The 27,726-nt window shown below is 47.3% G+C and overlaps 1 long non-coding RNA gene across 2 annotated transcripts in view; it reads left to right on the forward strand.

Annotated features, from left to right (window-relative positions):
- LOC138582902 (uncharacterized) overlaps positions 1-27,726 on the forward strand; it is a 108,801-nt gene that overhangs the window by 54,396 nt on the left and 26,679 nt on the right. The window lies entirely within an intron of this gene.

The raw sequence follows: 27,726 nt of genomic DNA on the forward strand, positions 1-27,726 counted from the left end.
GAACCTGGAAACGGGGCTGGGGAGCTCGGGGCACGCGGGGGTTGGGGGCATTTTGGCCATAAAAACACATGGAAAGGGTCGCACAAGGGGGTCCGACTCACCTGCTCCTAGGATGGGAAATAGGAGCAGGTGCAGGAAGCGGGTCGCTACACCGACGCTGCCTCGGCCGCAACAACCAATCAGGGGCGGGGGGCGGGATGGGAGGCGGGAGGGAGAGGGGAAGAACCAGGAAACGGGGCTGGGGAGCTCGGGGCATGCGGGGGCCTGGGGGCATTATTTAGGTTTAAAACACATGGAGAGGGAGGCGGGATGGGGGGCGGGAAGGGGAGGGGAAGAACCTGGAAACGGGGCTGGGGAGCTCGGGGGTTGGGGGCATTTTGGCCATAAAAACACATGGAAAGGGTCGCGCAAGGGGGTCTGACTCACCTGCTCCTAGGATGGGAAATAGGAGCAGGTGCAGGAAGCGGGTCGCTACACCGACGCTGCCTCGGCCGCAACAACCAATCAGGGGCGGGGGGCGGGATGGGAGGCGGGAGGGAGAGGGGAAGAACCAGGAAACGGGGCTGGGGAGCTCGGGGCATGCGGGGGCCTGGGGGCATTATTTAGGTTTAAAACACATCGAGAGGGGGTCGGGATGGGGGCGGGAGGGGGAGGGGAAGAACCTGGAAACGGGGCTGGGGAGCTCGGGGCATGCAAGGGCCTGGGGGCACTATTTAGGTTTAAAAACACATGGAGAGGGAGGCGGGATGGGGGGCGGGAAGGGGAGGGGAAGAACCTGGAAACGGGGCTGGGGAGCTCGGGGCACGCGGGGGTTGGGGGCATTTTGGCCAGAAAAACACATGGAAAGGGTTGCGCAAGGGGGTCTGACTCACCTGCTCCTAGGATGGGAAATAGGAGCAGGTGCAGGAAGCGGGTCGCTACACCGACGCTGCCTCGGCCGCAACAACCAATCAGGGGCGGGGGGCGGGATGGGAGGCGGGAGGGAGAGGGGAAGAACCAGGAAACGGGGCTGGGGAGCTCGGGGCATGCGGGGACCTGGGGGCATTATTTAGGTTTAAAACACATCGAGAGGGGGTCGGGATGGGGGCGGGAGGGGGAGGGGAAGAACCTGGAAACGGGGCTGGGGAGCTCGGGGCATGCGGGGGCCTGGGGGCACTATTTAGGTTTAAAAACACATGGAGAGGGAGGCGGGATGGGGGGCGGGAAGGGGAGGGGAAGAACCTGGAAACGGGGCTGGGGAGCTCGGGGCACGCGGGGGTTGGGGGCATTTTGGCCATAAAAGCACATGGAAAGGGTCGCGCAAGGGGGTCCGACTCACCTGCTCCTAGGATGGGAAATAGGAGCAGGTGCAGGAAGCGGGTCGCTACACCGACGCTGCCTCGGCCGCAACAACCAATCAGGGGCGGGGGGCGGGATGGGAGGCGGGAGGGAGAGGGGAAGAACCAGGAAACGGGGCTGGGGAGCTCGGGGCATGCGGGGGCCTGGGGGCATTATTTAGGTTTAAAACACATCGAGAGGGGGTCGGGATGGGGGGCGGGAGGGGGAGGGGAAGAACCTGGAAACGGGGCTGGGGAGCTCGGGGCATGCGGGGGACTGGGGGCACTATTTAGGTTTAAAAACACATGGAGAGGGAGGCGGGATGGGGGGCGGGAAGGGGAGGGGAAGAACCTGGAAACGGGGCTGGGGAGCTCGGGGCACGCGGGGGTTGGGGGCATTTTGGCCATAAAAACACATGGAAAGGGTCACGCAAGGGGGTCCGACTCACCTGCTCCTAGGATGGGAAATAGGAGCAGGTGCAGGAAGCGGGTCGCTACACCAACGCTGCCTCGGCCGCAACAACCAATCAGGGGCGGGGGGCGGGATGGGAGGCGGGAGGGAGAGGGGAAGAACCAAGAAACGGGGCTGGGGAGCTCGGGGCATGCAGGGGCCTGGGGGCATTATTTAGGTATAAAACACATCGAGAGGGGGTCGGGATGGGGGGCGGGAGGGGGAGGGGAAGAACCTGGAAACGGGGCTAGGGAGCTCGGGGCATGCGAGGGCCTGGGGGCACTATTTAGGTTTAAAACACATCGAGAGGGGGTCGGGATGGGGGGCGGGAGGGGAAGAACCTGGAAACGGGGCTGGGGAGCTCGGGGCATGCGGGGGCCTGGGGGCACTATTTAGGTTTAAAAACACATGGAGAGGGAGGCGGGATGGGGGGCAGGAAGGGGAGGGGAAGAACCTGGAAATGGGGCTGGGGAGCTCGGGGCACGCGGGGGTTGGGGGCATTTTGGCCATAAAAACACATGGAAAGGGTCGCGCAAGGGGGTCCGACTCACCTGCTCCTAGGATGGGAAATAGGAGCAGGTGCAGGAAGCGGGTCGCTACACCGACGCTGCCTCGGCCGCAACAACCAATCAGGGGCGGGGGGCGGGATGGGAGGCGGGAGGGAGAGGGGAAGAACCAGGAAACGGGGCTGGGGAGCTCGGGGCATGCAGGGGCCTGGGGGCATTATTTAGGTTTAAAACACATCGAGAGGGGGTCGGGATGGGGGGCGGGAGGGGGAGGGGAAGAACCTGGAAACGGGGCTGGGGAGCTCGGGGCATGCGAGGGCCTGGGGGCACTATTTAGGTTTAAAAACACATGGAGAGGGAGGCGGGATGGGGGGCGGGAAGGGGAGGGGAAGAACCTGGAAACGGGGCTGGGGAGCTCGGGGCACGCGGGGGTTGGGGGCATTTTGGCCATAAATTTCAGCCATCATCCCTCACACACCGTGCGTCTCTCCAAAAGAGGGGGATGACACTGCCATGGTCAGATTTGCAAATCGACTTTGTAGGCCCTGTGATTCGCTCGTCTAGAGGAAACAAGTACATGTTGACCGTTACATGCTTGTTTACCAAGTGGGTGGAATGTCTCCCGGCCCCAAATTGCAAGGCAGAAACAGCAGCTGCCCTGATGATTAACCACATCTTTTCCCGTTTTGGTCTACCTCAAAGGATTGAGTCAGACAGGGGTAGCCACTTCACCAGTGAAGTAATGACAAAGATGTGGGAGATACTGGGGGTCAAAAGAAAGCTACATATTGCTTACCGGCCAGCTTCTTCTGGGGCAGTAGAGAGATACAACCGAACCATTGTGAGCATCTTAAAAAAGTTTGTGGCAGATTCTGGGCCAAGTTGGGATATCCGACTACCTCTGGTCCTAAGGGCCATCAGATCTACCCCTTCATCTGCAACTAAAATGTCACCATTTGAGTTGATGACTGGACGCAAGATGGTGCTTCCCCAGCATTTGCTCTACAGAACCCAAGAGCAAACGTTGATAAATGCCTCCACAACTCATGAGTATGTGGAGAATTTAAGGAAACACCTTCAGCATGCTTTTGCCTATGCTCAGCGGAATCTAGAAAGATCAGTCTAGAGCATGAAGACCCACTATGATTTAAAAACTACCCGAAAGGAATATAAGGTGGGTGATCGGGTCTATCTATACAATTTCCAAAGGAACCAGGCCAAACAGCGAAACATTTTTGCCTACATGGAAGGCACCGTTTGAAATTATAGACAAAATCTCCCCTGTGGCCTACAAGATCCGCATCCCCAAAGGCGGTTTGGCAGAGGGGGAAGACAAGTGGGTACATATAAATCAGCTAAAGTGTTGCCATCCCAGGCACACTCTGCAACAACTGGAGGAATCCACTGGAATCCCAGAGGGGGCCGCTCCAGAGTAATTCAGTTCCAACCCTAAAATATCCCACATATAGTCTCTAAAATATTATACTCTTGTAAGCCACTGTCTTTGAATGATAACTTGTATCTCAAAAGTAAAATGTTAGGTATGTTAAAGTATAAAATGTATATGTCTGCCATACCATTAGTAGTAATGGAAAAATGTCTACGAATACGTATTGCCGCTTTTCCTTTGTTGTCCAAGGGGCCCGGGGTACCGCCCAATATTCCCATCAGGACCGGCGAGGAGAACCGATCGATCTAACCGGATGGGGGAAAAAATGCTGAACTGTGCCATCTACCGGAAGAAGATGAGGAGAACATCCCAGATCTTGCGAGTTCCATCTGTGAAGGATCAGAATGGCCATAGCAAGAAGGGGGGGCTTGTGGGATGTTTTTACCCATGCGTCCGAGCCCTACCACAAAAACTGTGCCTTACTGGCATTGAAAACATCACGATGGCCAGAACTTCACAGAAAATGCACAGGGAAATGCATGAAGAATAGGCTGCCACCCATTTGTGCCTATGTTGTGGGCACAGAAGGGCACTGCCTAAAACCACAATTGGGCTACACACAGTAGCCTGAAACCATTGCAAAGGGGGCAATGCTGATTGCCAAAAGCAACCCATAACTATTGGGAATTCATTTTCATCAGGTCAAATATGGCTAAATTATGGGCACAACATTATTTTACTGCAGAACCACACCAGTGCCATGTGCTGAACCTGGATAATATACTTCCATGTAAAATCTCTTGTTTGAAATGCATTAATTCAAGACTGATCCAAAAAAAAATAAATGCATGCAGTCCCCGCTTTGGACTCAAGGCGGCGCTAGCGGTTTAAACTTTGACAGGAGAACTGCTACTTCAGAAGCTAATCAGCCTTCTGTGACAATTGGGACTTCAAAAGACTGTGGGTTAATTAGAAATCTAACCACCTGCTGTTCCCAGAGACAATCGGATTTGATTAACAGGCCAAAAGGCTGGGAAACCTTCTCACCTCAGAACGCCCAGGATATCACATGGTCATGCTAACCAAATGCAAAGTGGCCCCTGGTCTGTTGACCTCAGCTTGCTGGAGCCCACACAAAAGACCTTTTCCCTTGAATAGGATATGGTGATTTTGACTGTTTCCTGTCAACAAAGATCTGCCAGCCAGGAGAGACATGTGATCACTGTCATCCCCAAACTTTGGGGGCGGACTCAAACACTGCAGTACTTTGAATTGAAAGCAAATATATATTTTACAGAAACACGTATAACTCTTGGTAACCAGATGACAGAAATGTGAAATTTGGGGATCCTTAAAATGAAAACTATGCCCACAATTCTAGCCCAAACTCCAATTTGTGTGATGTTCTGGGGCAAAACCCCGCTATTTATTGATACTACAGACTCTGTGTTTAAGCTAGAGACATGGGAATTTACTGGAGTATGTATGGACAGGCCGTGTATATGTGTATAATTTTTAATGAAAAACCAATGTTGCATAACCCACTAAAATCGAAAATAAGTTGCCATTTCTTTACCCAAGCTCCTAGAAACGCCAGAGTCGGAACAGTGCCTACCTCATGTGATATATGATGTGTGTGAGGGTGAGCAGTCGTCTGCAGTCGGCAGTCTTTTCACCGTGTTTTCTACTGGGAGTGTTTAAAACCATCTACACCACCACGGAGCGGTGAGCGGAGCGTGAGCAGAGGGTGAGCAGTCGTCTGCAGTCGGCAGTCTTTTCACCCTGTTTTCTACTGGGAGTGTTTAAAACCATCTACACCACCGCGGAGCGGTGAGCGGAGCGTGAGCAGAGGGTGAGCAGTCGTCTGCAGTCTGCTGCAGGAGCCATGGAGCTCCTTGACCCGTGTGAAACTCTTCCTGCACAGTCCGAAACAGATCACATCTCAGAGGCCTCCTTGCGAGTACTACGGAGTTCCTCTAAATCATTTGACGGCAAGAGTGTCAAACCAATACCATGTTCAAAAAAACTAAAGGAGCACCGACCTCCCTTGAAGGAAACCACCACCATCTCCCCGTGCTCTACGCCCACAACGAACATGGCTAGCTCTGCGCCTCTACCGAGCCGGCCAACAATCCATATGAACATAAAGGACCTAAACTCTGCGGACCCTTCTGGCGCCATGCGCCCAGCGCCCAGTGCTTCGAATCAGCCATCTAATGATTCTCCAAACCTTTCAAATACTCTTGATGTATCCACATACACCTCAGCCAGCGAACTGTTTAAGTCTGGGCTGACGAAAATAACAACGACTACTAACGCGGAGGAACCATCAGCCCTCATCCTTCCCGCGTTCTCCCCAGCACTAAGGACTTACGGTCTGGTGACGTCTGATGCAGCGTTTCAGCAGATCTCCTTTGTCCCGGCGGCTCGCTCCAGCCCGGTCTGCAGCCCATCCCCCACCTGGCAGGCGTTGCCTCACCGTCTCGTCAACGAGACGAGGGACACCTCGGCCCCGGCTGTCGGAGGACGGCGGGCCCTGGCTCCTGTGCCGCCCGCCTGCGGCGAGGGCTATGGGGCTTCCTTCTCCAGGAGCGAGTCGACTCCAGCAAAGGCGGGGCCATTCAACGAGTGTGGCTGCTCCTCGACGCTGGCGCTTACGGGGCCGTGCCCGAGCATCAGTACAGCGCTGGTTCCACACGCACACTCAAACCAAATCGCTGCTCCAACTACGCGGCCCGATTTGGAGGGCCCTACGAAGGTCTCTCCAACGGATGTAGTTTTAGCTACGAACACAACGACAATTGCGGTGGCGGCACAAGTCCATGCCTCACACCAAGGGCAAAGCAACAGCGCCTCTCACTTGGCCCTTCGGGCCCCCCCACCATCGGACTGGGATCATATACCCACACAGATTTATGCTGTAACAGCAGACGCAGCGTCGAATGTCACCCCCAAGTCCCCCCTTTTGATATCGGGGAACACTTCTATCCTTCTCTCTACGGAAAAGTGGTCAGATCAATCCAACATCCACTTAGAGGCCGACCTCACGCCGGATTTACAAACCTTAGACCCTAAAAAAGCTTTCAAACAAACCAATAAAAGAAACAAAAAGTCCAAAACAAATACAAGTAAAAAAATAAATAAAGCAAAGAAAGCAGGGAGGCCAACTCTACCAGCCCCTCTTCTGTCCACTGCCCTGAAAGACTTCATAAACAAACAATATAAAAGAAAATTGGACCAGACAAAAGAACTTTCAGACGCTGAAATTTTGGAGGCTATCCAGGACCTCCCGCCCATGAGCAAAGCAAGAAAATTAATGCCGGGGACTTCGATTAAAGCCCGGACCCAAACACCATCTCAAAACCAACCAATGGGTTTAAGAGAGCCTCTTAGTCCGCCCAGATCTGAACCGGTACCAATAAAAGTTTCGACAATTCTAAACAATGAGATGTCCCGGTGTAAAGAAGTGAATGTAGATCTTGAACCATAGAGAGCGACTCCCGACCCACAAAAGAAAGTAGCAAACTGCACTAATGTAGTGCCCTCGGGCGATCCCGTGAACAAAGCCCTCGAATTACAGGGAGTGATAGCCGATCCAAAGAGCACGAACTCAAGGGGCACCCACTACATCTCAGCTTTGGAAACCAGCACCCCTGAAGTAAGCAAGTCTACATCCCTTAAAGATCTTGGACTACCATATGACAATCAAATTTTCTCTACTCCCATACGAGTGCGTAATTTGGGAGACAGTACACCGCTGACGTCCTGTCCAATTCGGCCTTCGGTTGATCACCTCATTCCTGACGAGGTTTCATCTCAAACAGATGTTCATTTACCATCATAAGACCCATCGCCCCAATCCACCCCACGGCCCAGATCCCCACCAAAAAATAGAAGATTGAGTGAAATCACAACTGCGGAATCCAAGTTATCGCCCTCGAAAAAACCTGATTTACCAATAATCATGTCCGCAATCACAATAGCTTTAGCCCCATTCGGAAAGCTATACGAAGCTATCAATGACTCGCTGAAGGACAGCAATGTTCTCACTGCAATGATGCATAGCAAAATGATATTTGTGGAAGGTTTTATTACAGCCCTTGAACAAAGAAATAGAGAGCAGAGTGCGACGTGGGACTCTAAGCTGAGCAGACTAGAAGAGCTCTTAAACTGTCTTAAAGCAACTTCACCAGCAGCACTGGATAAAGAGACTCAAACAGAAGCTGCGGCGTATGCTCCTCACCCAGCCCCGATTTTTAAAAGCCAAATGGAAAAGTCCACCCAATCAAATCGAGTAGTAGCTAAACATCAGAGATCAGAGGAAAACCAACAAAAGACAATACTGAGCACTAATAGTAAACCACTGCTGAAAATCTCTACGGCTAATGCAATGTCCACCGACGATGCACAAACAGTGTCGGCTCTTGACCCTCTGATGGCAGTGAGAACAAAACAAAAAGAGTCATCAAAAGAAAAACCAACCACATCACAGCTAAAACCAAGCCCAAATAACTTGGTTATTTGCATCTCTTCCTCCCCAAAATCTACCGACGAATCCTTGGCTCAGAGTTCGCTGATGAACATAACTCAACACCTGGACCTAACTGAAGGACCACCACTGAACCAAGACTTTAGAACTGAAATGATTTCATCCACCACGCCAATTACAACTGACCATAAACTCACCAAATCTTCTTTGGTTACAATGACCTCGAATCAACAAACAGCATCATCACCAGTATTAAGCCATACCAACCGAAATCCGAGTGCATCGAGACGCGGACTGGAGAACCATGTCAATGTAAGCAGGGAGTCCTCTCCTTCGACCCGTCTGTTCAAAATCGAACAAAAAACCACCAATGATCGTTACATGATCTTAAACCGAAACACGGTTTTGAGAACACTCAAAAAGGTGAAAACTCTACAGAACTTACAATCGGCCGATTTTACTCTGATCGAACCATACCACAGAAAGAATCAAGCGAAGGCCTATCTACATATCAAAAAATCTGCACTGGACGAATTACAGCATGACATCTTTGCTGAACTAGCCCTACTGGGCTTTAACCTTTACGAGTTGCCCTCCTCGAACTTTAAAGAACCCTCAAAAGTCAGCCACAGAGCATCCCTGAAAAAAAACTATAGATTTAAGTCACACACAGAAGACCTTTATCGATCAGTGAGAAGGGGCAGAAGTCCAATATCACCACTCAAAAAACGCTCGACGAACAACAGATCACCAGCAGAAGGACGCTTTACAACAACACGCCGAAGATTAACTTCAAGGAGAGCTGAGAGAGTAGAGCACAGTGAAGACCGCAGACAAAAATACAATTCCGAACGGCACCATGGACATTCTCCAACTTCACGACCGAGAAATCAAGCCAGCAAAGAAGCTCTGCCGAACGACAGAACTTCAAGTAAAACCACAAAGCAGACCCCGATTGAGCCCGAAAAACCAGCCAAGTCAAACAAATGGAATTGGTTCCACAGTGTCCTGACTCCAGGGGTGAAGAGATAGCAACCACTGGGGGACGTTAAGGTGACGTCACCCACATCCAAACCATCTCAGCAATTACCCTCGAGAACAAACATAAGTATAGCTTCATGGAACACTAGAGGCTACGTTCATCTTACTCAGTCTGATAGCCAGGATTTGAGTCTCTACGATATCATATGCTTTCAAGAAACGTGGTTATGTGAAAAACCGGCCCTTGACGGTTATTGCGTAGAAATATCTCCAGCTTTTAAAGGACCATTGGGCCGTCCTTCGTCGGGTCTATTAACAGCAACCCGCATTGGATCCGGTATAACCATCTCAAAAGTCATCACCCGTTGCTATGAAATCCTGGCTATTCTGACCACATGGAACACTGAAACTTCATTACATAAGCCCTTAACACAGGACTCGGTAGCAATTATCAACGTCTACTGGAACCCCCAAAAGACCTCTACTGTGAACATGTGTGAGAAAGTGTCTAGCATAATTGACGAAATCACCATCAAATATAAATCCTCCAATATTGTGATTTGCGGTGACCTTAACGCGAACTGCCTCACAGTTAATGCTCCAGAAAGACAAGTTCTCTGTAATGGCTCAGCTTTGGACAGGGGTTTCGCATGGAGTGCTGCTATGAAATCCCGAAATCTCCTCAACTCAGCTACTATAACAGATCCTGAAACCTTGTTACCAACTTGGGAACGTGGCTCGTCATCAGCTACCCTGGATTATATCTTTGTCTCTGATCCTGTGTATTTGAACCTAGTCTCATTTAACGTCATTAAAACAAAATACAGTGATCATAATCTATTGAACCTGATCTGCAGAAATAAAGAGACCACTTTGCAAATTTACGAACCTCAAATCGAGACAAATTCGCAACAAACTCGTCTTCGACTGATCGCTCCAGATATTCGTAAGCTAACAGATCAATTTGTCAGCTTGACATCAGATCCCGCATTACAAAACGGAGTGGCCAGATCGAGCTATATTCCCCTTCTGCTGGCCTTCAAAAAACCCAGGAAGACCTCCAACACCCGAAGTACTCAATTCACCCATAAGTACAATGCGACTCTGGTTGCTAAACGGAAACTCCTCAGAAAATTGAAAAGAGTGGCAGTATCATTGAACCTACCAATACACTGGGAAGCCCTCAAAGTAGAAACACGAAACTTCAAGCAATGGCTGAGAAACGAAAGAAGTGCGTTATACCAACTGGACGCCGAAGAGATGCTGAAGGCCCTCTCAAACAAAAAATCGCGCGACTTCTGGTCACTTATCAATAAATCTAATAAGTTCTCAAATTCGCACATGATAAATCCAGTACCGGAAGAAAAATGCGCCACCCATTTCTTGAACTTATTTCACTCAGCAGAAGGTAACGACGAAGAAACAAAGCGTACAGAGGTCTCTACCTGGGTGGACCAGACTGATATTAGCGACATCAAGTCCATAATTCTGAAATTGAAGTCATCAAGAGCGCCTGGGCCCGAAGGCCTAGCGAACTGCGACCTAAAACAACATCCGGAAGAATGGTCGATTCTTATCAGCTCAATTTTCAAAGTCTGCCAGGATAGAAGAACGATTCCGGACTCATGGACCAACGCTGTGATCGTCCCGATCTTTAAGAAAGGTGCAAGAGAGGACCCCCTGAACTATCGGCCAATAGCCCTTCTCGACGTTATCGGGAAGGTGTTCGCCTCACTCCTTCTGCTACATTTCCAGAAATGGATTTCTGCCTCTATGTGCTTTGATTTCCTGCAAACAGGATTTCAAAAAAATGCGAGCACTAGCGTCAACATAATGTGTTTGAACATACTGAAGGAAAGAGTTTTGATAGGTGCTCCTCGGATTTTTCTAGCATTCGTCGACCTGTCTCAAGCTTTTGATAGAGTGGACAGGTCAAAACTGTGGTCGAAATTGAGGACTTGGCACTGCCCGGGAAGCATTTTGGAACCTATAATCAGTCTCCACACGAACACCAGCATAAAGGTTCAGCTAAACAATCAAGGTCTCATCTCGAAGTCCATACCGACCTCTCGTGGAGTGAAGCAAGGGTGCCCCTTGGCCCCCGCCCTGTTTATATCCTTCCTCGGAGACTTCAAAGATAGCCAGGAACAGATAAGGTCTTTTCCTCCAAAAATAGGCTCTATAAGAGTTCCAAGACTTCTGTACGCGGACGACCTGATCCTACTTGATCAAACTCAGGTCGGTCTGCAACGTCAACTAAATAACCTTTCAACTTACATCACTGACAATAACCTGGAGATCAACAAATCGAAAACAAAAATAATGATCTTGCAAAAACCAGGGAGCAAAAAGAAAGATCTTTTTCGATGGCACCTAAGCGAAACAAAAATCGAAGTGGTCGACTCATTTAAATACCTAGGAGTCCAACTCGATACCACAAAGAATTCCCGGAACATGCAAGCTACCCTTTGGGCCAAGGCAAAGAACCTAGCCGCCCAATGAAGAGCTGTTGATCGAAAATATGGTAAATTTTCACTTCAGCCAGCAATCAGTTTCTACAAGTCAAAAATCATCCCTTCTTTGACGTATGGCATGGACGCCATACCCTCAATTCCCTTACATCTCTGGCCAAGACTAGAAGGGTTAATCTGGAGAGCAGTTCTAGGACTTCCTAATTCTACATCGGTAGAACTCGGCCTCATATCCCTGAAAGCAGTGGTGGACCACAGTACTCTACAGCTATACAGGAAAGTCATCCATCTAGATAGCCTGAAAATTTATCACATGATAGCTGAAGAAGTTGGTAAAGGCAAAAACCACTTTATGAATAAGTGGGCCATGGAACAAAAACAAAAACTCCACCTAATTGCCTGTACGGAAGAGGAACTGAAGAACAACCCAACCAGGATCAAAACCAAACTGGATTGCTGGGACTGGATCACAACCATTGATAAAGCAACTTCTAACAAACTTCTAGTCCACCTGCCAATGAATACGAATAAGCTAAAAGAACCAATGGCCTACTGTAAAAGATACCCCAGTAAATCTCTTATGAGAATCTTTTTGAAAGCCCGTTTGAATGTGTTACCGACGCAAGAAATTCTAGCTATCAGAACGAGATCAAAAGAAAAAACCTGCAGACTTTGCCAAAACTCTGAACAGACCGAATCGATAAGACATCTATTGATGTGCTGCCCTGCCCTGCACCAACCCAGAATCGCCTACTTCAGTTCTCTGACAGCCACCTCCTTTGCGGGTAATGAAGACATCTAGTGGAACCGCATTATCAACGGCGAAAAGACCCGATGGCACACGGCAGCCGCCAAACTTTTGGAATTTGCAATTGAAAAGATAAAAATCATCACGGCCGTTGATTCCTCACCCACAGAAACTTGAGACTGTGGTTCACTCTACTGTCAAATCGTCCGCAACACAAAGCGGATTCGCTTCGAATGGAACCAGTTCTTGTAAAAATCTGTTTTCTGATTATATACAAGTAATAAAAAAAAAAATAAAAAAAAATATATGATGTGTGTAGGTGATGTAAAAACAACTGTGTATTTGGGAAAATATGTATTTGGATCAAATATAGATTTGTGTGTGAAGATGACAGGAGAGCGCCCTCTGGCCATAAAATCTACCTCATCACTCTGACTCACAACTCAGTTCCCCCAATCATGGGAGAGGGGAGAATTGGGCCAATGACAAGTAGAGAGGGGCAGGCTTAGCTAGGCCCAGGCACACACCCATTTTCAAAACACATAAAAAGAGACTGCTGGGACAGGTAGAGACATTCAATTCCATTTGCTGCGGAGCATGCTGACCGACGACTTCACATCCAGAGATCCAACACTTAGACTTCCAAGCTAACCAGAGACTACAGAACTTTGAACCAAGAAGGCCCACTGCAAGCAAAAGTATTTGTCAGAAGGCCTCAAAATCATTTGCAAACTATTCCACAGCCGGGCGAGTTGTCTGAATTCTTTTGCCAAGAACTCTTGCCAGTACCCAGAAAGCAGTGTTACATCCAGAATCCACTTGATCCGGACCGGAAAGCAGAGCAGTATCCAGAACCAGAGGCCGCTGAATCCAGAGAGGCTAGACCAGCAGAGCAGAGCTGACCCAGATCGCTGTGAGCAGAATCGGTGCCTGATTGACCCGCCGAGCAGACAGAACCGCAGCCGGACGTATTGACCAGATCCGTGACGAGGCCTAGTTCAAATTTATATTGTGAGTACCTAGCAGAACTGTGCAGAACCAATCTCTTAGTTAAAATAATCTAATCCAAAATATTTTAACCTAAGTAGAACTGCCTCCTAGAAATCGTGTCATCTGTCATTTTTAAAGCTGCACAACTGTCACCTGTCAATTCTGCAGCTGCAAGCTGTCACCTGTCATTTTGAGTTTTGCTTTAAATCTGAAAATCTACCTTTATTAAATCGTCCGTATCTCTGGAACCGTTTGTGCTAGGAACGTGGTTTCACTTTCCTCTAAAAGCTTAGAATCTAAGCTTTCCAAGAAGTCTAGAACCGACTTCCTACTCCTTATACTTTTACCGCAATCGCGAGACACGCACTCGCGTAATTTACTGCGATTTGCGATTTTGGCTCAATTTCTCCACTTGACAAAATAGCAGCTCCATTCTTTCTTTTGTTAAAATCCGTTTGCAACCTGTTAATAACTCATAGAGCATTGCTAAAGTGAGCCTGAACTAATACCAATACGCACCTCCCACTCACCCTGAATCTCTAGAGGGAATTAAAATCAGTTGGCACATTTTCCCATCCATTGCCATCACATTTAAAAAGCATTTTGGGCCTGTGTTTCACACTCCTACCTGTTTCCTCTAAGCTTGCTGGGGGGGAACTGAATTTCGTATTGTATTTGATTGCATTCCTGAGAACTGTGTGCTCCTCTTTCCATCTCCTTCCATTTCTTACATTGCATAGGGGAGGGAGGTGAATTGCCAGAGAAAAAGTGATTATCTTATGTTTTGCTAAAATCATATCAAGTATTTCTGTACTGCATTTTATTCCTCATTGCTTTTCCCTTGAAATCATAAAAGTATTTTTGCTACTTTATCCATCCTATACTAACTCCTCATTGATTGTGAAGAAGTGTGCTAGTGCCAGATTACCCATTGTTGATCAACATCATATGTCTAAGTGTACTATCAGATATTAATTTATTATAAAGTGTGATATATATATATATTGTTTAAATTCTCAAATAAACCTTTTAATTTGCAAAACAAACCTACTTCTTGGCTCAGTGGGGTCAGTGGGATTCTAAGAGGGGGGTGTTATACAAGGGTGGTCATCCAGAGTACTGAACTAGACATAGAAATACATTAATAAGGGTTTTCCTCAGCATCCCAGACTAGGCATTGACTTGGCTGTAGTGTTGATTGAATATCGCTTACACCCCACATTGCAAATTGTAGGCTGCCTTGCTAGCCTCTTGAGGATTTCTGTGCACAGAAAAATGTTTCAAGATGGCCGCCCTGTATGTGGACCACCTTGAATGGTTTTGATCCTCCAGCCCTGCAAAGAAACTGGAGTATTCCGGTGAGAAGGTCCATTTGACGTACTGGATGCAGCTACTGCTGTCCTTCAAATGGAAAGTCTCCATCATTTGCACATAGAGCTCCAAGTGTTCCCAAACAGAATACTTGGCGTTCTTATGATAAGGCGTGATGACACTCCTTATTGCCTTTATTTGTTTCAATGGGTCCTTAAGCAAGGCCCTTTTTGCCTTATTGGCCTTTTTGGTTCGGGTAACCCTGGTCCATTCATCCCCTGACTCAGAAGCACTGCTCCCAGAGGTGCCCGTCTGTTCTTCCAGGTTTTCCCGGATTATGCGAGCCTGGGAATGGCTGGCAGAATGTGGGGACCTGGTCTCCTGTGTCCTGTAATGCTCAGAGGAGTCTTCAGATCCCTCCTTGCTGCCAGGATTTGATGGGTACCCCCCCACTGACTTAACTGGGCAGAGGTTTTCAGGATGCCCTTAATGAGCCTACTCTCCTGGGTTTCCCCACTAAATTGCACTGTGCTTGGGTGCCCATACCCGGATGTCCGCCCATCCATTCCTGGGAGATACTGGCCTATGAGCCCCATACTTCTAGCTAGATAGTAATCTGCCATACCCGTGGCCCTGGGCTCATGTGCGCGAGGGGACATGGGGGTGGCAGAGTCCAGCGACTGGGAGAGATGAAGGCCTCTGGTACTAGGGCTCCTGAGGTTATGCTCAGGAGTTTCTCTTTCCCAGCGAACCTCATCTCTATCCGCCCCTGCTCCCTGTTGCAATGCAAGAGCCTGCGCTTTCAATTCCTCAGTTAAGGCCTTACTAGACTCTATCAGTCTCTCCTGCATCGCTACCTGTTGCTGCAGCCTATCATTGAGCTGGCAGATAGCCTCATTCTCTCTCTGTGCCTCCTGATTGGTCCTGGAGTACTGGGCCAGTCTTTGCTGCAGGAGGGTTACTCCTGAGCTGTGTTCCTATTGGCCTGCTCCTTTCTTGCCAGAGCATCCTCCACCCTCCTGGTGTGCTCTAACAAGTTCTGGTGTTCTTTTTGGAGGTCACCCAGTCCCTGGAGGGCCAGGTGATTTTCTTCCATTTTCCTTTTTAAGTGGCAGACTTCCTGGCCTAAGGTCTCCCGTTCCTGACTAAGAGCCTGCATCTGTGCCGCCAGGTCGTCCCTTTGCCTTTGGAACGCACCAGCTTTCTGGCGCTCCTGGGCAAACTCTGCCTGGGTATCCAGGTCTTTCAAAATCAGTTTATTGCTTTCCTCTTTTTCCCTATCTAGGTGGCTTTGCAGGGTGACTACCTGCTCAGCACACGCCCTATTGAAATCTAATTGTTGCTCCAGCTTTTTCTGGCTCTGCAGTAGTCCAAACCTTCTTGGTACTCCCTCTGTAAGGCCAGAAATCTGGTATCCTGGTCAGCCTTTTCCTGTTGCAGCACATCCATATCCTCCTTTATTTTAGTGATGTACTGTCTGCTGTCATTTTCTGACTCCTGGCTCCTGAGCAGCCTCTGCGGTTCCAGAGATACGGACGATTTAATATAGGTAGATTTTCGGATTTAAAGTGAAACTCAAAATGACAGGTGACAGCTTGCAGCTTTAGAATGACAGATGACACGATTTCTAGGAGGCTGTTCTAATTAGGTTAAAATAGTTTGGATAGATTATTTTAACTAAGAGATTGGGTTCTGCACAGTTCTGGCGGATACTCACTCCTAATTTTGAAATGAATGGGCCTCGTCACGGATCTGGTCAACACGTCCAGTGGCGGTTCTGTCTGCTCGGCGGGTCAATCAGGCACCGGTTCTGCTCACAGCAATCCAGATCTCTTGTTCTGCTCACAGCATTCTGGGTCTGGTCTGCGGTTCCGGCAAAAGTTCTTGGCAAAGAATTCAAACAGCTCGCCCGGCTGTTGAATAGTTTGGTTAGGTTTGCGGGATTCTGAAGGCCTGCTGAGAATACTTTTGCTTGCAGTGGGCCTTCTAGGTTCAAAGTTCTGTAGTCTATGAGTCCCTGGTTCTGGTCCCTGTCTGCATGGGATGTCGGCCGTCAAAATGCTCCGCAGAAATGGAAATGAATGTCTCTACCTGTCCCAGCAGTCTCTTTTTATGTGTTTTGGAAGTGGGTGTGTGCGTGGCATAACTGAGCCTGCCCCTCTCTACTTGTCATTGGCCCAATTCTGCCCTCTCCCGTGATTGGGGGAAGGAAATGGATTGTCATCATGATGAGGTCTGTTTATGGGTCAGAGGATCCTCCCCTGGCCAATTTGCCCACAAATCTATATTTGATTCAAATACATATTTCCCAGATACACAATTTGTTGAAATTACATGTACACATTATATATTCCTTATGGTCCATGCTTGTCCGCCTCTGATCTTCCTGGGGGCTTGCATTAAAAAATGACAACATTTTGCGCTTTTTGACTGGTTTACCAATATCGGACATTTACCAAAAATTACACAAATGTGCGCAAGGAGTATGGACATTAATTGATGAAGTGTCAGATTTTTAACATGCAGACATTTGGAGTAAGACCCTATTTTCCGCTAGCAACCCCCCAGAATACACCACAGGGTCCTAACACCTCTTAAAACGTGCACAGAAAAATCACAAGAATAATGATATTACTTATATAATTCTGACAAGTCCGTACTATGAATTATCCATCTTTTTTTAAAATTATGCTCTGGCCCAGATGGGTGTGGTTTAGGTTCCAAAGCACATGGGGGAAGCTTCTGTCTGTCCCCGCCTCCAGCTCAGGTGGCTTCCAGAGGCACTTCTCCTCCCACTTCTCCCAAGAGGAAGCTATTTTACGACCCCCCCCCAATATAACATTTGCCTGAGCCCAGGACAGTGCTTTGTTCAACCTCCTGCAGGTGCCCCTCCCCTAATCTAATCAGAGAGGTGTCATCTCCTTTTGGTGGGGGCAGCAGGACGCCGCTAGGCCTGGGAAGAGTGGCTGAGCAGGTTTCTCCTGTCGGGGGTAGTTGTCAGGCAGAATTCAGCTAAATGTCACTTTAGTTCCCAGTTTAAATCAAACTTACAATTTTTACATATACATTAAATAATTACTTCCTTCAAGTCATTTCAGAATATAGTTTTACATTGTATCCACCTCTTAGCAAGTCTTTCCTTGGCCTGGTTTGGGTTCCTCTGTTCAGTTTTACACAAAAGTCTGGTGGTTTTAAAACGCCGGCTTTCTGATAGTGGTGAGTACCGGTATTGCATCCATTTTTGGGATCTGCCTTGAATTACTGCATTTCAATAGATTGGTCTTTTGCTTGATAGTATAGGACCCTTGCTTAACATTGTTTTGATGGCATCCTACAGTAGAGTGGTGATGTGGAACCCCCCACAAGAAGGTTGTATCTTTGGAGTGGTCTTGCGCCAACTGCGCAGTTCTCCTGGATTCTGGCGTGAATGTGGGCGGCGATAGCTCATCCCCACATCTACCCAGTCTATTGATTCAGCATGGGTCAAAACCCTTCACAACTTGCACTACAAAAGGGAGTACCTTGGCCTGGGATCAAGGAGGCTATTTCGAGAGGTGGGTGCAAGACACAAAGGGAGTTGAATGAACAGACCATGTGTATTAGGCATATTTCTGTTACGATTAGGAGAGACAAGGACATCTGCACCCTGTTCAATAAAATGAAATAGTCATAAATAAGAGGCTAAATGGGAAAAATCATGGTCTCCTAACATGTGACTCAGATATCGAAAACAAGGGCTATTCATTAAAAGTCCAGATGGAGATAGCGGTCTGCTCATACTCCTTTGTTCCAGAACAGTGAGCAGACTACGAGGTCATTTACAAACATAAGGCCTTGGCTAAGGATCAGGTCGATGACATATGATAGACTTAGTTAAAAAACAAGGAATGATTTGCTGCATCTCGAGCAGCTAACTTTCATTTTCACTCACATGCTGGTAAACAAGCAGAAAGTCAAAGGTTGGATGGGGTTGCCAACCAATCAAAAAGCCTGCAGCTCACTTTTACATACACAGTTGTATTTACCAACCTGCTGCCATATCCTCTGCTATAATCAGTATATTATGTATGTAAAAGTAGCTATGGGCATATCCTGCAGACAGGGGGCAGCCAATGAGATATTAGCACTTATGTGATTCTATAAGTAGACATGTTACCCCAATCGAATCCCTCTCGTTAATAGGTTTTGAAAATGCCATGTAGGATGACATCATAAATTATGTGTATAAACTCTGTACAAACAAGATAAGGTGTGTTATGCATGCATCTATTTTGATAGCTTCTCCCTGCTTTCTTTCATTGGGATTAAAGCAGGATTTTACCATCTTCCTTGCGTCTGTCCGATTATTTGGTCTACGATATTTACTGGTTATTCCATCTAGCACATTGAGGATGCTTCAAAGGCCCAGAGCACATTACAGCTTTGGACGGTTTCATTGTTTTAGTGTTGGCTGTTGAGCGAAGGACAACTTTCAGATGCAGCTTGTGAAGTCGTTGCATATCAAGGCTCAGCTGCATGCATTCAGACGCTGTGTCTATAAGTGCAGCTGAGTGGCAATATTCCATGAACACTGTATCCCTCCTTTCCCACCTCAAGTTGAAGAAGCTCTCTGCTTCGGACTGCTGCTCACTTCAGTTTCCTTACTGAGACTCGTCTAGACTTGTGGTAGTTTCCTGAATGCTGTGTATTCGTGTCTACAGGGAACTGAGCTCCAGCAAGGCAATTTTTGCAGGAGCGTAGCTCTGCCTTGTTCTAGCCCAATTCCTCCCCTGCTTAAAATCAAGATTTCTTTCTTTTCTTTTCACATCGATATATACTATGGGCAGAGACAGAGTGGTCAAGGAAATACCTGGAGGAATGATTGCACTTCCAAATAATGCTTTCAGTGGTACACCTTCTTTTGGTGGAGGTAATTTCGGCGTGGTCCGTTCGACGTCTTTTGGATGCGGCCAGCAGGGTGCAGGGATCTAACACCTCGCACCGCCACATCTTGAAAATACTGCGATCCAAAACACGAACAAGTGCAGTGTTTTGGATGACAGTATATTGTAGGGATGCACGGTCCGCTAATCAAGTGGTGACCGCACCGCTTCACTTGCTGCCAGTCTGCAAGTCAAAAGAAAACAGATCTATGTGTCTCTGAAACCTCCTTTTGGGACACTTACAGTACTTGTCACAAGCGACCCCATGCAAGCTGGTCACAGTGCTGTGGGAATTATTACTTGGAGTGCACTTCAAACAAGTGTAATGTTCGAATTCGCATTGTTGTGGGGCGGGCTTGTGCACAGTGAACATATATGCACAGTTAAGCACAGGAAAAGCGGCAGCACTCCATCCAAGTACACAGGTTAGTCCAAGTCCCTTCTCTCTTCAAGGATGCACTGTGAACGCCATCATATCAAAGCATTGTTCACAAGGGCACAGCGAATATCATAGAGAGAGGTTGGAAGATGCCTTTAATTGATCTCACCAGTTACATGTTTGGGGTGAGTATAGTATTGGTGTGAAAAGTGCACAAATCAGATCATTGTGTTGCCAGCTCGTAGTCTCCCACAATTCATCTCTGCGTGCCTGTGCTAAATTGTGTCAATACACTTGCATTGCCTCTTGTAGCAAAGCACCAAATCCAGATGTGGTTGATCTTAGCCTTGGTGCAGTGACAACACCGCAAGGAACATAGGGGCAAGTGTGTCATTCCACCAGTCATAACACTCGTGCACACCCTCTCATTTCACCAAATGTAGTGAATGTACTGGCACTACAATCGGCAGTCTATGCACGTCATTCAAGTAGTGCGGCCACAAATGTCTGACAACCTCAATATATTCCCAGCATGTAGATTAACCTTACATAGCACGTTGGCAGACCGAGAGCCCGATTTTCAATGTGGCTCAGCCAGTATTGTAAATAGCACGCTTCACTGCACCTTTTTCCTGATGCCCAGGCACCACGCTTATTCTGAAGTGGGCCTGGGTGTCCGTGCAGTGCACAATAGTGCACTGTCTGCAATCCGCCTGTTTTCTTATATAACAGGCGGATTGCAAGTCTTGCCAGCATTTTCGTTAAATAGCGAGTTAATCGCAATTGAAGGAAAGTGCTGCCGAGAAGGGAGAAGGGTATCGAGGGAGGCGAGAGTGAAACTTCATGAATTGGGCCAATCTGGTAAGGGGGGGTGAGTCACAAAAAGTGAGATGCAGAGGCACAGGGATTGGAACTCGGACCCTCTGGATTCACTTTTCTGAAGCGCCCAGGAGAGCTCTCGAAGTCTGCTGTCTCTCGAGACTGCCTCTGCCGCCTCACACTTGACAGTCACAAGCTGAGATGCGTGTCCTGCCGCTCCAGCTTCCAACAGTGTGGTTAGAGATAAACGGGCCCTTTATAAGCCTGCTAAAGGAAGGATGATGTTAAAAACGGGAGCTTGTATAGGGTATGCCATCCCCATCGGCAGTGCTCGGGGCCATGCCAGTGCGGACACCGACAAGCCGATAGAGGGCCTCCAAGAGGAGAGAGGCAGCACACGGGCTCACGTGATATGTATACTTGTGTGGTGCACACACCACGCACAATGGTGTATGGGCATACTTACCACTGCTATCTGTGCCACTCCTCCACAACAGCGATCCCAGACAGTCACCAGAGAGGTACCGTGTATGTGTGCCACTTTTTGGCTGATGCTATTGTGGAGGAGTGCCTCAAGCACAGGCATGGTAAATGACAAATACGGAAAGTGCCACTTTGGTTTACAGCCCATCCTAGCCACCAGCATACAAAATCCAAAAGTGGCGCTTCCGGTGCTCCCGCAGAAAAATCCAACAACTTGAGAATAGGTGTTACTTACCGAAAGTGAAGTTAAACCTTAAAACAACTTTTTTGGTAATTAACAACTAGTTCAGAATCGGGCCCTCAGCATGTTCCTAGTGTGTTAACTTTAGCATAGCCAAACTTGACAACTGAAGTATACTCATTTTCACAGTCCCATTATTCTTCCATTTTGCACAATCCAAGTTAACTCCCAGTGCATCCACCCCAATATATTCCCAATTCATCTAACACCAGTAGATAGACATTTTGACAGTCCCATTATATTCCCAATTTGACTAGCACAATGAAAGGGTAGATTGGCTTCCACCCTATATTTCCGATTTTCAGAACCCCAGAATGCTCCCAGTATATTGTTGGGTTGAGAAAGCCAGTATATTGCCAGTTATCAATGTGCCGGTGTATTCTTAGTTTTACAATCCTGGCATTTGTGCAGCTCGCAAAATATGGATAGTCACTGGGAGCCTCAAACCTGAGAGTTTGTTAGCAGCCTTATTCTGAGTAGGTTGAATTTGGTGACTGATGAGGAGAGCGAGTGCGCTCTTGATTATATCAAGTGGACATGAGAATTTATGAGGAGTTGTTGAACTTGAGGAGCAAAGGTGAGAAGACCATCAAAGATGAGAGCCAGGTTTTCAGCAGAGAACACAGTGAGAGGTAGAGCACTCAGACTGGAGGCCAATAAAAAGGAAGAGAAAAGGGCACCAAAGAGCTCATGAAGAATATCTATGTCTTGAAGCCATTAATAAGCTATTATCTATTCCCAATCTTGGGTGTATTATTATAATTATTATAATTGTTCTTTTACTATAATTTTTGTTCACTTAGGACCAGCAAGTGGTTTCTAAGCGCAGGATCAGAATTCGAACCTGTGTTGGGCTGCCTTGTCTTGCTTTCTAGAAAAATGCGTTGCCCCTGAGCTATCCTTCCTCCTGGTTATATGAAAGGCATGTACAATTTGTTGGAGATCTGGAGCTGTTGCACCCCCTTGTGATGGTGATTTTATTGTCATCAGTCTAAGTCTGAAAGGAGAAGGAAAACAGTGCAACATGGCCATTAAGAAGTTTTAAGTAAGTGTTGTAAATCCAGCACGAGAAAGCCGAACCTTGGGGGACTCCACAGCTGTAAATACAGGCCTTGTAGAGGAAAGATCCTGACTTTCTTTGCAGGTCTCGGTTCAGAAAGAAAGAGAAGATCGACTTAAGAATGCAGCCATCAATGCCAAATACACCTTTAAACCAGTTTAGTAAGGCAGCATGTTTAACAGTGTCAAAAGAAGGTTGACAGATCAAGGAGGATATGCATAACTGAAGGGTCACTGTCAAGAAGTTTCCGGAGCGCATTCCTGATGAAACCAACCGTATGTTAGGTTTTCCCATAAGTGCTGTCCATGCATCTATAACAGGCGGAGTAGCACCACAGCGATGCCTGGGGATATATCACGGCAAGAACTACACTTAGATGTGATTGGCTGACAGGAACCAAGATGCCCATAAGGCTGTGTGGCTGTGATGTTAATCTCTGCCCAGGGCCCAGGCATGCCCAGTGACGAGTGACATGTCACACATGAGGCAGAGGTATTCTTAACTGAGACCCAGAATGAGGGGCACATGGCTGCTAGTCACTAGACCATGGCCTGTTTTGTATGATGGAGAGAGCTTCTGCAGCCAGGTGCAGATTGCGTCACGCAGGTAGGCTGAGCAAAATTGCACAGACTTAGCCTGGTGCTGTTAAGCCATGCCCTTCAAGGCCAGAGGATGTTTTGTTAGGAGGGTCATTATTATTCTAAGTGAATACATGCATCTTGCTGGCTTTCTGTATGTTCTCCATTTTGTAAATCCCTATCAAACCCCAGAAAGGTCTCTGCTCAGAGACCTCTTCTGTGGGATACGCACACTCTGTGGTGTTCTCTGTCCATTTATGCACAGCTGTATGGAAATAAAACCTGACTCTGCTGATGCTGCCTGGCTCCCCTTTTTGGATTTTTGGGCGGGTTTTCTACAGTTGGCGCCGTCACACCTAAGATTTGCCATGCTTAGCTGAGACGGTTGTGGGAGTAGTGGGCTGCACTTCCTGAAATCCCTGTGCATGCAAAAACGATAGGAAAGATGCCTAATTGAAAACTCTAAAGGGTTTTGAGGTAGGGCTGTCCATGAAGGTTGGCATCTCTCCTTTGGTTGCACGGAAGTAATTGCCAAATACACCCAAAGACGGTCTTGGGAAACAATGTTGGTGGTTGGCCAAGAAAATACTTCATTTTTAAACTGTTGTAGCAATTTCTGGAGAGGTAACTATTTGGATTCCTTTGGTGTTAGGGATGTGCAGCTCAAGTGTGCCTGATGTTAGATTGTATGGTCTTGATCGCGTCTTCCAGGAAGCGGGACAGGTTGTCTGTGAGTTCTTGCAAAGCAGCAGATAAAGTCATGATTTCAAAAGGGGTTTTCAACTCTTTGCAAATCTGAAATAATTCGGCAAACTTATTTTGGTTAAGGTTTGGACAATACGATTGTTAAGGAAGACGTTTTCTTCCACTGTATGGCAGCATAGAAGACTTTGTGGTGTGAAGGCTTTCTGGTGTTTTAAGAAGGTCGGTTTAACTTCAGGCTTCCAGGCTCTCTACCACTGGTGCTCCTGAGCTGTACACCTCCTTTTCAAGAGAGCAAGTTCAGTGTCAAATCAGTTGTTATTTTTCTGCAGTGGTTTCTTTTTCATGCTGGCGATGGCGGCCAGGATAATCAATATTCTCAAGAGCCCATTTTGAACATTAACAGTAAACTCCTAGAACAATTAGATTAAGCTCTCACTTTGGTACACCCCAGTATATTTCCAAACTGCATGTTCCCAACAAACTGTCAATTTGAAAATCCAGTGTACCCTCAGTTTGCAAATTCTCACTATATTACCAGTTTGAAATTCCCAATTCCCACTTTGCATAATTCCACCATAGTTCCAGTCTGACAAACTCAATATACCCTGAGATCCACCCCCAGTATACTCCATTTTGGCATACTACAGGTTGCAAAATCCCAATATATTCCAAGGGAACGACGTCCTTTCACCGACAGGTGTTTTCTCGATTTTTTTTTTTACAAAAATGTTTTGGCAAAAAACAGTGGGGGGAGGGGCATTTAAAGGGTTAGTGGACGGTCGGGAATAGTTAAAACACGATATGGAAGGTGGTTTGGAGGGAATCCCCCAAAATAAAAATAAACTGTTTCAATGGGCTTTTTAAGTGAAAACATTTTGCAAAAAAACCTGTCGAAAAAACAGCTGTCAATTAAATAACAGAACCATTCCAAATTGGTAGCTCCCAGCATATTTACTGCTTGTACAAATAGAGTATATTCACAAATCGACAATCCAAGTGGATTCACAGGTTACCAATATCTGTTCATTTTATCCAACATCAGTCAGGTTAGTCCCAGTTTAAGCAGTATTTTCCCAGATAGTCTGAAACCAATATATTCCCCCTTTGCTCAGAGTATGGGTATTCCCATTTTGATAAGTCCCCTTTGTGAGCCCCTTTGAGAGGTTTACAGGAGCCATGCTATCAGAGTTCCTGTCTGTTCGTTGGAGTAGGGTGCTGTCCCCGGATTGTGCAAGCCGTTAACAGGACCCTGTGACGGAGGACTTTGGGTGAACATGTAGACGTAAGTGCACCCTCTTTGGAGAAAAACAAGTAGGGTGCGGGAAAGGAGAGGGACTGTTTGAGTGTGCGATTAAGAGTGTGTATGTGTGCATGGTGTGAGAGGGTTGAATTGATAGGTTGGAAATGTATGTGATGCTGTATATACATTCATCAGTTTTTTATATAGAGGATTTTGGTCTAATGGGACCCTTTCCTATGGTACTAGGGAAGAAAACAGCATTGCGTAACAAAGGAAAAAGAATACGGATAGAGACCCAGTGTATTTAGTGGGTCTGGGATCTCTCCCCATAGTATAAGGAGCGGTATGAGAATGAGAAGCAGTTGTTGTAGAGGATCTCTTCACACGATGTAAAGTGGGTTTTGGAACGAAAAAGTAGATTTGATTGTGATTTTTCTTTGTTGGTGATTTTTGTGGTGGTTAGTAGAGGTAGGGGGAGGGCCTTGTGGAGTAGGAAGGTAGCGAGAAGTGTGTGAATACGTGTGTGACGGAAGTGTGAAAGGGAGTGAGTATTGAGGTGTGGAGGTTTTGAGGGAAGGAGGGTGGTATAAAAGGGTTATTGGGGAGGGGAACAGTTTGCTGAGATGGGGGAGGGTGCTGGTAACAGTGTAAGATAGTGATACAGGGGCGGCTACGATGGAGCCGGTAACTCCAGTGGAATATTTGTGCAAGGCCCTTCCTTTGTATCAAGACACAATTCTCAAGTATTATAAGGAATGGCTAGCTGAAACAAAGGGAGGGATGTACGGAACAGGGGACAAATAATAGAGATATATTAAGTCACATGTACACATTTCTAGTGGTGAAATACAAAGGGAAAACATTGAAAAATAGAAGGGACATAATAGAACTCTGGAAAATAGCAGAAGATTTGGAAGATGGGTCCATAGAACCCCTAAAGAGTGTGAGGAATTTGGTCAACCCATGAGTCCCAATATTTGCTTTAACCACTGTCCCAAGTGCCCCCCACCGAGGAGGTTCAGTGTCCCCCAGTGGGGTGTTATCCTACATATGCTACATCAGGATATACAAACCCCATGTATGTTCTTTTGCGTGCCACAGCTGCCCCGTAACCCACACCGACCCAGTACCACAACCTCTCTAACTCGGCAGTGTCTGCTGCTGTGAGGGGTAAGGTGTCAGAAGGAAAAGGTAAAAAAAAAGGAAGAAGGAGCTGGGAGACGCATTGAAGAAGGTGGAAGGTGAACTGGCATGATTAATACTAGAAGGAGAGAAGGGTAAGGAAGGAGAGAAGGGTAACGTACATCTGTTGGAATAGATTAATGGAGAGCAGGGGATATTTTGTTTTGGATAGACAGTACATTTATTAAGGATGTACACATAGAGAAGGAGAGAGAGGAAAGGAGGGGGGTATAGGAATGTATGGACTATGGCACGTTATGGTCGGATGACGAATATGACCGTACGCAATGGGGTGAAGAGGAGTTGGATACTGTAGAGGAGTTGGAGGAGGAGGAACAGACACCTATGATTTCCCCTTGAGTAGAATGTTTGTAGGGACCTAGATTAAGAAATAGATAAGGCATGTGGCAGTGTCTAGGAGGTCATCGACGGGAAAAAGTAAAGTGGGGAAGATGATAGAAGCACAGTTTCCACTATTACACAAGGACCGGGGAGAACACAGTATATACTGTGGGCCCGTATGGATAAAAACAATCTCATAAAGGCACTCCCGTCTATCACCGCTGGAGCGGATAAGTGGATATATGCTTTTGAGACGCAAACAGCTGGTACCACTTTGGCTGTAGGGGATTTTAAAAGCTTGTTTGTGTCGATATTGAGGGGCGGTCCGACTGACGACATATGGGTCAAAGCTGGGTACCAGGGTGTGAAGTTGGGTGACGATAGTCACAATGGAGCACATTTTAATGACATTTGGCCACAAGTGCGAGCGGTGCTGCAGCGCACATATCTGGATATGCCTGATTTCCAGTTGATTATGCAAAGGACAATGCGAGATGATGAGGTTCCTGCCCAATATATATTACATATACAAGAGATGTGGAGGACAGACACGGGAGATTTCTGGGATCGAGTGATTCAATTTTTCTATTTTGTAGTTTAAGGAGGTCTTTCGAAAGGAGGTACAGAAGCTGCTTGACAAATAGTGGGGATTGAGGCAAAGGGTTGGGTGGAAATTCAGTCTATTAGTCTACATCATTGTAAATGGTTGAAAGAAAAAGCGAAGGAAGCCCACGCAGCAAGCGCAAGCGGAGGAAGCGAAACTGGTTCAAAAGAAGCTAGCAAAGGTTGCATTGGAAGGGACTGTAGCGACTGCGCAAACAGAAGGATCGGCAGAGTTCAGGATGGATCAGGCCTGATGCGAGCGGCATCTGTGTGGGGAGGTGATAACGATTGGGCAGATGGGTATTAGCCCCAGTATCAAGGAGGGTTTCAAAGTGGGTTTCAGCAGGGTAGAGGGGGGTGCTCAGGATCCCGAAGGGGGATGAGAAGGGTTTGGAGGAATGGGGCCTCGGGAAGGAGGAGCGGTTCAGTGTTGGACGTGTGGGCGAATGGGTCATTTTTCAAGAGAATGTAGAAGTAGGCAATCGTTTGCATATCCCCAGCAACAGATGTAGAGCCTTA

This window comes from Ambystoma mexicanum, chromosome 3q (assembly GCF_040938575.1).
Source record: "Ambystoma mexicanum isolate Mex_15411 chromosome 3q, UKY_AmexF1_1, whole genome shotgun sequence".
Classification (NCBI taxonomy): Eukaryota; Metazoa; Chordata; class Amphibia; order Caudata; family Ambystomatidae; genus Ambystoma; species Ambystoma mexicanum.